Below are 11,551 nucleotides of genomic sequence, written 5' to 3'. Positions count from 1 at the left end.
AATTATATACAGTTGTTCACTATGACACAGAATCGTTTCTATGTGAACATATACTGTACTTGTGAATTCTACAACTGGTCTTAAATAATCTTAGTGGATATTTTATTAATTAGCAAAGGTAGTGCAACTTTCTCTAATTTTCAGATTGACATTGAACGTATCTAGGTGGCCATGTAGACGGCCGGATGGCCGAGCGGTCAAGGTGGCAGCCTACCGCTCTGGGGGTCCCGGGATCGAATCCGAACGGGTCAAATAATCCCCAGGAATTTTTCGGGGGTGGTCCGTTCGGATATGTCGGGCCCCGTCCCTCACCACCCGGTCGCCCCATTGTGGGCCTGGCCGAACCCATAGTGGGCCTACTAAAAGAGGCCCTCTTAGTGCCCACAGGGCGGAAAGAGTTAAAAAAAAAAAAGTGGCCATGTAATAAAAACAGCGACAGCTAGGTGCTAGTTACTGTATCTATGATGCTGATTTAGTCTGCGTGAGTTTTTTCTTTATCTCTCTCCATTTGTGGGCATATATCAAGCCCATTATGGGTTTGGCCAGATCCACGATGGGATGGCCGGATGGTCAGGTGTGGCAGTCAGCCATACTTTAGTTATATATATATATATAGTTCATAAGTTCTGTATTTCGTTTCTATTTTCTTTTCTCATTCCTACTTTCATACGTCCTTCTCATTGTCTCAAAGCAACTCATATGTGAACCGTTACCGCTCGAGCGTGTAACCCTTGGTTCTTGGAAAGGGCAACCCCCTCGCTCGAGCGAGGGGGTTGCCCTTTCCAAGAACCAAGTGTCAAACAAAGGAGGAGATTAAGACTTCCTCAAATTGGGGATATGGACAAAGTATAGGCCCAAGGCAGCGTAGGAAAAAGAAGAGATACTTTTCTGGCTAGACATCGGAGGATACAGACGTAGTAAGTAGTGCTCCAGACTGAGAAAGAAAGGGGACTACGAATTGAAAGAGAACCTACCGAGACCAGAGGAAAGGAGGCTACGAAGATCTCTAAGGCATCGAGAGAGCCGAAGAATCTAGGCATAGAGCTACTGGAGTAGATCGAGACTACTACGATTTAGGTGAGCGTAAAAATTATCAAGGATGTTAACTACACGACTTTACGAAAGTACGAAAAGGCAGTAGGAAGTACCCGGTAGTAAGTAGGTAGTAGAAAAGGCAGATAAGTACCCGGGTACTTCCTATCTGCCTTTTCTCTACTTTTCTGTCTATCCATTCCTTTTCCTTGTTAGTTCTAAGATAGTTATAAGGTTAGTTGTAAATTAGTTATTAACTCCCCCTTTTTTTTTTCATGTTCGTTTGTGTTACGCGCGCGTTGTATATATGTGAAGTAACAGGAAGTGACCTGCCTTCACCCCTGTATAGTTATAGAAGTAACTATATCGAGTTGGGATCCGTGTATTAAAAGAATCGCTTTCGGAAGAAATAAAAGGAGTATTTATTGTGTAATTTTTCTCTCCCTGTCGTTAATTGAAACCGTTACTCGCGGACTTGAAAGTATTTCCTTCCGAACTACCACAAAGGGATGGGACCCGACATATCTGGACTGGCCCTCGAAAAATTTTTGGAGTATTTCCGACCCGTTCAGACTCGATCCCGGTTTCCCAGTGCAGTAGGCTGCCATTTAACCACTCGGCCCCCCGCCTAGTCAACTAACTTCAGTTAAGAATAAATTAACAAAAAATTACGCTATTTGGTTCAGTCACTAGGCTCTGGACATTCCAAATCATAGCATAAACTCTGGTTTTGACCTGCAACATTTCATCATCATCTCTTTTTTCTCATCCTTTTACGCATGACCTAGTGTTTAGGATAAATTATTCCTTTGTTCATTAAACAACAGTTAATTCACCTAAAATAAAAAAATTCTCTCTGTAGATGAAGATAGTTTTTTTGGGGGGGGTGTCATTGGTAATTGTGAAACGACAAATTTGTGAAGACAAAAATTTTTGTATTTTTCAATAATTTTGTTAGTGTTTGAGAACTTTAGCTCAAGTTGTCAGCTTGGTTTCCGGGTACAAATTGTATCGTAACAAACGACAAAATTAAACTGTGTCTGTTTAATGTTGGAATAATACTGATCAAATAATCTCTAAAAAATTGTAAATTTCTTAAAAATAAACGAGTATAAAAACGACTCTTTTTTATCCGACTTCGAAATGAATTAAAAACAGAGATGGACACCTTAAAAATTAGCAACTATTTCTTACTTTATTATCCAAATGCATTTCACAATCACTTGCCTCTTCAGTGGACACTACACTTTTACATCACCAGTACATTTATATTCTACCAAGCTGTCCCAGCATGCATCTATAAATACGCCAGTATTTAAATTGATAACATTTGCATAACCTTTGATGCAATAATGTTCAACGATGCGTCTCGTTACAATGTTTTCTATTTTATACAATATCTTAATATTATTTCTATTTATGATACAATTTTTATTTTTACAATGTTGATGCCACGGAGATTCAGTTCTTTTTAGTCGGATTGCCGCTTCATGTTCTTTTAGTCGCTGTTCAAGCTGTCAATAAGGGAAAAAAATAATAATTTATACATTAAAATTTCATATATTAAAAAAACTTTTGAAAAATACAAAAATAACTTTAAAAATTGTTCTGCCAACTTAGTAGGTGAACAGAGAAATAGATTGAGTAAAAGCATTTATGTGGTGAATAAAGGAGTTGTTGGGCATTCGAGGAATCCTTTGGAAGTAGCGGGAGTCGTCTACAGATTGATGTGTACATGTGCAGAAGGTAAAATCTATGTCGGCGAAACAGGAAGACAGCTTGAACAGCGACTAAAAGACTTACATGAAGCGGCAATCCGACTAAAAAGAACTGAATCTCCGTGGCATCAACATTGTAAAAATAAAAATTGTATCATAAATAGAAATAATATTAAGATATTGTATAAAATAGAAAACATTGTAACGAGACGCATCGTTGAACGACCCGGGCTCGAATCCCGACGGGTCGAAAAATCTTCAGGAATTTTTCGGGGGATGGTCCGTCCGGATATGTTGGGCCCCGTCTCTCACCACCCGGTCGCCCCATTGTGGGCCTGGCCTACCCATAATGGCTTGCAAAAAGAGGCCCTCTTAGTGCCCACAGGGCAAAAAGAGTTAAAAAAAAAAACAGCATCGGGCCTGGTCAGTACTTGGGACGGAGACGACCTGGGAATACTGGGTGCTGCTATCACTATCTTTTGTCTTTCATTCTTCCACCTATCTCTTTTTTTTCGTCTAATAAAATTTATCACTTGGCGCAGTAGTTTTTCTTTAATCAAGCAAACATTTCTTTTCTATACCCTGTACATTGCTCTAAAAATTCTGTGTGTCAATTAGGCACACTGGGCGTTTAAATGCCTTTATCACGTGTAAAACAACATACTACAGCTATCGTCAAAATCAAGCAACAGCCTCTCTTACATATACTGTATTTATATTTACTAAAAATTCAAATGTGAAATACTGTAATAATGTGGGTTTAGAATTAAATAGAATTTGTATATACTAAGCAGATAGGAAGAGAGCGACGGTGGCGAAAATTCTGGTTTGCTGAATACGTAATAAAACTTATAGAATTTATATTTGTGGAAATTTTAAAGTAATTATCATTAGAGTATTATGGACAGAAAAAAGGTATTGCCGTGGGATCGGTCATCGGACCAAGATTAGCTGATATTTACATGATTACAATAGATGAAAGAATTTCCAAGTTAACAGGTATTAAATACTATGCAAGATATGTAGACGACATGATAATAGTATATGATTCTCAAACAGTTTCATCTAAAGACATTGAAGACTATGCGAATAGACTACATGAAGATTTAAATTTTACAAGTGAAGACGAACAACAAGAGATGAATTTCTTGGATTTTGCTATAAAGACAGAGGAAACAAAAGTTTTATTTCGTAAGTATGAAAAACTATGTATTAATTTACGTCTTCGATTTCCCAGCGTCTCTCCTACTTTAATTCCAACATACTTAGTTAATGGCATAGAAGAGAAAACTCGCATTTGCTAAGATCTTATGACTGCAAATTCACGAGGTCTGCCCCAGTGGACATTCTTCTCGTCGCACACCTTCGTACGTTTTTTTTTTTTCTCGTTCCGCACAGTCGAATTCTGCACACTCCGCGCCTTTTTATCGAATCGGCATTTTCCGCGCTTCGAAGTGCAGTTTGTAAATTTTTTACAGCACGGAATCCCTTTTATCACCGTGTGCGTGCTTTTTTTTTTTTTTTTTTTTTTTTTTTTTTTTTTTTTTTTAACTCTTTCCGCCTAATAAATTTACAAAATTATTTCACGTTATTAATATATAAGACATATTACTATAAATTCACCGTATTCTTATTAGGAAAATAATATTTGCTTAATTTCAAACCAAACCATTACGAAATAAATAAAATTTTTCAAGGTATATAACATATAAAGCATGAATCGTTATTTATTATTTAATATAATAGATTAATAAAATAATTATAAAAATCTCTCAAATATATAAATTATATCTCAAAATTTCATTGCTTCATTGTGGAGTTATTGTTATCTATATATATAAGCCATTGGTCCCATCTGTAATCTGTAACGGAATGCTTTGAACGCCCAATAGGGGCGCCCCATTTTGGGCCTAGCTGAATCCATAGTGGACTTCCTAAAAGATCCCTTCTTAGTTCCCACACGGTAGAAAGAGTTTTTTAATAAATAAGGATCATTAAGACAGAAATAAATGAATAAATATGCATCGAATTAAAATTTTAAAAAAATCAGGTATTTTTGTCACGCGGAAACGCAACAATATCGGCAACAATATATTTTCCCATTGTTTCAGTTTCTTTGTTGTAAGTGGGCGATTTACGATTTTTTGCTTCACTTCTTGAGAATAATTGCTTCCGATATACACGTGAGTAATATTTTGATAAAAATAGGATTAGCGATCTAGAAATTTTTCATTGGGTAATCATAAGGTTCTTGTACTTCATTAAGAGCACAGAACTAGAATAAAAATTAATTTTAAGATAAATTTCAATATTTTAAACTGACTTGGAATATTTCAAATCAGTTTAAAATACGGAAATTTATTTTGATTTATTAATTTATTATTTCTCTATTTATTATCATGGCGGCTTTGCTTCATTCAAAATTTCCTGTAGTTGTAGTCTGTGTAATGTATACTGTATTCTCATGTTGAGTCTTACTGTCAAATTTGTTGTGGCATTAACTATTCTTATGCCACAACTTTCAATAGTTTCCTATACTTTAATGTTTTTGCTGAGCTTTACTTTTTCAACTTGGTTTCACCAATAAATGTGTTCGGGAACGGTCGATTATCCCTCACGTAAGATAGTCGACCGTGTAACAAAGCTTTAATGACACCGCTGCTGCTAGAACTTCCACTAGGGGCGTCCCGGGCTACTAGTTTATTTGTATTTAGCGTTGTTGGAATAAAATCCACAACTACTTTATTTACAAAGAAAATATTTTTAAAACGATTTCTAACTAGATACGATGTCTCCGGTCATATTTCAAAAGTTATTATACAGTTACGGATATAAAAGGAAAATAGTGGTATGAAACTATTCAAAAGGTAGGTCTCAGCTCACGGTAGATATGCTCATGCATTAATGCGGTCCCGGTCACAGGAAACAAAATTACAAATTTACACTGCAAGAGTCTTCGGCTCGTTACTTTGAGCGTCATATTTTTTGTAAATAGGGAATAAGAAGAACCCCTTTCCTGTTTACCATAAAAATAGAGCAAAGCAATCAACCATCAGTTTTTTACCCCAAAGTCGAAATTATTGATAATCGGATAATTCGTTCATTCCTATGAAACAGCTTAAACACAACATCCGTGCTTTTCAATGAAAATATCTTTAAAAATCTTCATCCGTATAAGTTTTAGCATTTTGCAAATATCCCTGATATCTCTCTTCACAAAGTTGCACAGAGAAGATTAAGAGTGTGTATATTCAGTGTACCAGAGCCCCTTTAGCCGCCACTCGAAAACATCGCGTGACGTTTCCGCTTCGCAGGACGAGGACATAGACGTTGGATTTTGAAAAGCAGTGTTCGTGTTGTGACAGTGTCGTTTACGGTAACGAAGCGTGATATGTAAATGATTGGATGCGACCAACAAACTACATAATGGTTCAATTGTGAATGCTATCGTGTAAGGATGAGTTATAATGAAATGACGAGATCGTAGAATCTTCGATTGATGAAATTCGTGCTGATTGATGCTTTAATTATATATCCTTACCTGGCGCCGAGGTTTGCGGTGAATAAAATGAGGATACTTCAAGGCCTAGGCCCTGTCACTGCATTCGGACTGAAGCAGATGAATTTATGGTACTGGTGTAGTATCGAGGATCAACGAAATGTCCCCGACGTATAAAATGGCAAGTGTGTCAAGGATCTTACAAACTTAAACTCACTACAAATTACGATATCTATATATTCTTTATGAACTTAGGATCGTCGATACACAAGTCTACAGTTATACGATTACAATTGCCCCGAATCGCGACATGAATTAGATGAATTAAGTCTTATTACAAGTAGTATACCCGACAAGTTCGGACGAAATTGATCTACGCGAAAAAATATATATATATTTATATATATACAATAGGTACGATGACGCTAAATTGCAGAGTACTCATCTGTGGACACCAGGAGGTCATAAACACTCCTTGATGAATTCCTCGAAGTCCAAACGTTCTTCTGTCCCGTCTGCGATCCGGTCAGCGAAAAAGAAAGATGGCTCCACACTTCTTTTTTGTTAATATGGAGACTCTAGCCTGTTGGCTTTATCTCCGAGGCGCACTGCTTAGCAGTGGCGTAGCGTAGTGGGGGCGGCAGGGGCGGCCCGCCCCGGGCGGCACTTATAGGGGGCGGCAAAATTTCACAATAAATAATATCTTGTAAAAATACCTAAATAAGGGGGCGGCAAAATTTCCTCCGCCCCGGGCGGCTGACACCCACTCTACGCCATTGTCGCTTAGTTATTAGGCGAAGCGGTTAGATCGGTACACAAAACGTTCCAAGGCCTCCATGTGTTGAGGGGAAAGAAGATTGGCTCGTGCCGAGTATATGGGAGTTAAGTTGCGAACGATGTACAGGTCCAAGGTCAAGGAACGACCCAATTCTTGGCGGGCTCCCTCGTACTGCGGGCAAACTAGCCAATAGTGAGAAGAAGTTTCAGACAAGCCACAGTGCGGACAATCAGGCGAGACGCGCAGGCGTCGAGAGTAAAGAAACCCGTTCAACGGGGCTGTATCAGTGCGAAGATGGGCCAATAGAGTTTCAGTGTGACGTGACAATGCGTGATGATAGATCCAAGGGAGAAAGGACGGAAATGGTCGCGACCTTTACTCCGGAGAATAGTGGACCAGGTGTCAGTGTAAGTACGAATTATCGATTCCTGCAAATTACGGATGAGGTCACGTGCCATGAGAGGCCTCCACCAGGAGCCGGTGGGAGTGTTATTGCTCGCTGCCTGGTCAGCAGCTTCGTTAATATGGATACCGACGTGACCTGGAGTCTATCTGATTTCAAGGGGTGTGGGATGTGTACTGATTGTGGCAGCAAGGTCAATAATGACCGCCGGGGAAGAAAAACTGACATTGGCGACAGCCTGGAGAACAGATTTATCGTCTGAAAGGATGGCTGTCGGACTGTTAAGACGGGCGCTGATGTGAACAGCCCGTTGAATACCAAGAGCTTCCGCGCCAAAGACGCTGCAGTTGGAGTGGTGACCATGTTTCCTTGATGGTGTGGGCCGGAACAACCACGCCGAACGCCGTCCGTAAGTGGAATTTTCAGGCATTGGCTCCAATGTGAGACCAACCCCGCCAGGTGGTTGCTTGTAATTCGTCGAACCGAGCACTTAAGGCAGCTGGAGGTTCGCTGGAAGAGTTCGGGAAGTTGTCTAGACATATGTGAGTAGCGACGCTTACAGAGCTCGGGGGCACATGCCTCTGATGGTAGAGGTGAGAGATACGAAGGCCCTCCTGATGGATCTGGGAGAGAACTCTGGAAGCATGAGGGCTCTGGAAAGGGCGCCAGCGGTAATAGTCTAGACTAGAGGCAGTGTGGAAGATCATGTGTAGAGGGCTATAATGGCCTCTCGAGAGGTGAGTGATGGCATGCGATATGACCCTCTGGCGCAGTCTGGACTGGAGTGGAATAGAGCCGGACTCAGCGTATAATGAAAGAAGCGGTATAGACTTGGGCACCCACAAGGCAGTGCGAAGAGCTTCGTGAATGGGTTTTTCGATACGGCGGATAGTAGTTGGGGGAGCCCCGTCCAGAAGAGGGGCTCCGAATTCCACCATCGGACTCAAGACGGTATACACTAAGCACAGAAAGTCGGCCCTCCTGGCGCCATTACGGCGAGAGGCGAAGAATTTAAGGAGGAAACCAGCACGTGTCACTTTCGTTCTCAAGAAAGTTTCGTGAGTGTGCCAAGTGAAAGAATGTGAAAAGTGAACACCGAGGATACGGAGAGAAAGACGCTGGAAAATGTTTCCCGGGCGAAGGGACAAAGTTAGTGGTGGACTATGATGTTTAGAAGAAAAATCGACAGTGGCACTTTTAGCGGCTGAAAAAGATAAACTCCATGAGTCTGCCCAGTGTTCGAGGTGGTCAAGGGCTATTTGAGCGTTGCGGGCAGCTTGAGAGGGTCTAGTGCTAGAAGTCAGGATGTAAAGGTCGTCCGCGTACAGAACGGCGGTGACGTTGGAAGGGAGAACTGTCCAGAGGTCCGCCATGTAGAATGTGAACAAGACGGGGGCGAGAACGCTTCCCTGCGGGACACCTTGGATATAGGCGTGGGGAGAGGACAGCATGCCACGCCAGTGGACTCGAAAGAGACGATGTAAAAGGATCGATTTAAGCCAGGACAAGAGTCTCCCTCCCATACCTAAATTCTCCAATTTCGCCAAGAGCTCCTCTTGACACATGGAGTCGTATGCTCCTTCTAAATCGAGTGCATCCAGATAAACCCAGTGCCTTCTAGCCCGAGCCACAGCAATATGATGATGTAACGTGATTAGGGCCTCTTCTACCCCCGGTAGGGGAGAAAGCCAAAATGATGGTTGTGAAAGATGTTAGAGTGAGAGGCCAAATTATGAATGCGGTACAGGATCATACATTTGAATAATTTAGCGACATGTGATGTAAGAGAGATAGGCCTGTACGAGGCGCATATCGTCGCTGGACGACCCGGTTTAATGATCGGGATAATTGTGGAGATTAACCAGTTGGGGGGGCAGGACCCTGTTGCCCAGAGGTTGTTCAAGAGATCAAGGAGGACTGAGAGGCCCACATTAGGGAGGGTTTGTAGAGCTTGAGCATTCACGCCGTAAGGGCCCGGAGTTGTGTATCGAAGCCGGTGCAAAGCACGGCGGAGTTCAAGAAAGTGGAAGGGGGAATCGTTGCACATAGGAGACCCTGACCAGGGTTCGTTGAGAGGAGCAAAAGTGCCTTTTGGACGAGCATGCCCAAAGAAGGATGCAAAGGCTTCTGCCTGCTGTATAGGACTGAGGAGAGTGTCTGTTGTTTGGGTTTGGATTATATGTTGGGTGTCCGTGATCGTCGGAGGTGACCTCAGCCGGCGGAAGATGCGGTAGAGCGTAGACTGGGAGGGGGAGAGGCACACAGATGACCCCACCACTCCCGGCGAGCCTGGCGGGTCTTCTGACGGAATTTCGCCTGTAATTGTTTATATTTGTCCCACCAGGAGTACGATGCACGACGTTTTTGCGCTCTTATGCGGTTGCATTTAGGGGTCCACCACGGCGGTGTACCCGAGGAAGGAATAGAGCGAATTGTCGTGTTAGCGTTAATAGTTTCGTGGATGTTATCGACGAAAGAGTAGTAAGAGGTGGGATGTGAATCCCTGGAGGTCCAAAGCTAATCAAGATTGTTGGAGTATTGACTCCAATTTGTGGTACAATGAAAACGTGGAGCAGTCGTCGGGCTAGGGGTGCCTGGGGGGATAGAGTGATAGAGATCGGGGCATGGTCGCTAGTTAATGTATCGGCGCAAGGGCGCCACGAGGCAGGGCCCAATAAGTCCGGGGAGCAGAAGGTCAGGTCAGTGGCCGATGAGCCGTTAGGATGGAAGTAAGTCGGCTCCCCCGAATTCCAGTAGCATAAGTTTACTGATGGGAACCAATCGAATAGGATGCAGCCAGTGCCGTCTGGGCGGTTGCACTCATTATCCCAATAGGGATGATGAGCGTTCCAGTCCCCACACACAATACGAGGGGAGTGGTCGTCCTGCAAGAGTGAGTCCAGAGGGGTAGTTGGCTGGACGCCGTGTGGAGAATAAACGTTAACAAGAGAGAGGGGGGCCCGTGAAACGTAAATCAGGGTCTCTTGGGATTCGATGCCTATGAGCTTTGGACCAGGGGGCAAAAGGCGGGCGGGCTACCGCTGTTAAGAGACTCCCACCCTGGGCAGTGGTGAGGTCTTGGCGAAACAGAGTAAACCCTGGAATGGTAAAGACTACGTCTGGTGTTAACCACGTCTCCTGTATCAGGAGGACGTCTGCGTTATGGAGCCACGACGCTGCTAGAAGGAGGTCGCGTTTGGATCAAAGACCTCTTGCATTCCAGTGCACCAAATGGAAGTAGTGCAAGTTGCTAGAGAAATTAGACATTTTGGTTGGAGGTTGTGGACTGGCGACGGCGAAGTTTAGCCTGCTCTACTGGTGAGGCTGTGCAGGGGTCGTCTAGTGAACTCATTCTCGTGGAGCATGTGAGATCCATATCTGAGGGCAGGCCGTCGGAGTCAGATGCCGCCGATAATTCGGCAGGGCGAAATTTAAGGCTTTTCTTTTTCTTTGGAAGTTGGGCTGAGGTCAAAGGATCCGTTGGGTGGGAGGGATGTTTAGTTGTCGTGGGTGTGGCAGATTCCCTGTCTGGATTTAATTCACGTATAGGCCGGTGGAAATCCTGGGATAAGTTAAGCGAGATTGACTGGGTAATCATGCGAAGCTTGCTTAGTTCCGAGCGTAATGCCTCAACCACTGATTCCAACTGGAAAATGCGTTTTGACAAGGTCGAAATATCGGCTGTTTGCCCAGGTGTGAAGGGAATGGATCGCTTATCCCGCCGAGAGGGGTGGCGAGCGGTCGTCTCTGGCGGGAGAGAACGAGGAATTGACACGACCTTAGCGTATGTCGTTGGGGTTTCGCGTCCCTGTGAACGTTTCGTGTCTAGATATGAACAGCATTGGGTGATGCTAAGTTTCAGCAAGCGTGCCTCTCGTTGATAGGTCGGGCAGCGGGGAGAATTTGCTGTGTGATCCCCTCCGCAATTCACACAGCCGGCTGCTGTAGCAGTGCATTCAGCCAGGTCGTGATCGGCCCTGCAAGTTATACATTTACGACTGCCACGGCACGTATTGGACGCGTGACCGAAGTTTAAACAGCGGTCACACTGACGCGGGTGAGGAATGAACCGCTCGCAGCGGTAACGCTGGTAATAAATGGTGACAGACTCCAGTGGGGAG

The sequence above is a fragment of the Centruroides vittatus genome, unplaced genomic scaffold (assembly GCF_030686945.1).
Source record: "Centruroides vittatus isolate TY-2023 unplaced genomic scaffold, ASM3068694v2 contig_824, whole genome shotgun sequence".
Classification (NCBI taxonomy): Eukaryota; Metazoa; Arthropoda; class Arachnida; order Scorpiones; family Buthidae; genus Centruroides; species Centruroides vittatus.
The sequence above is the reverse complement of the archived record's forward strand: the minus strand, read 5'-3'. Positions refer to the sequence as shown.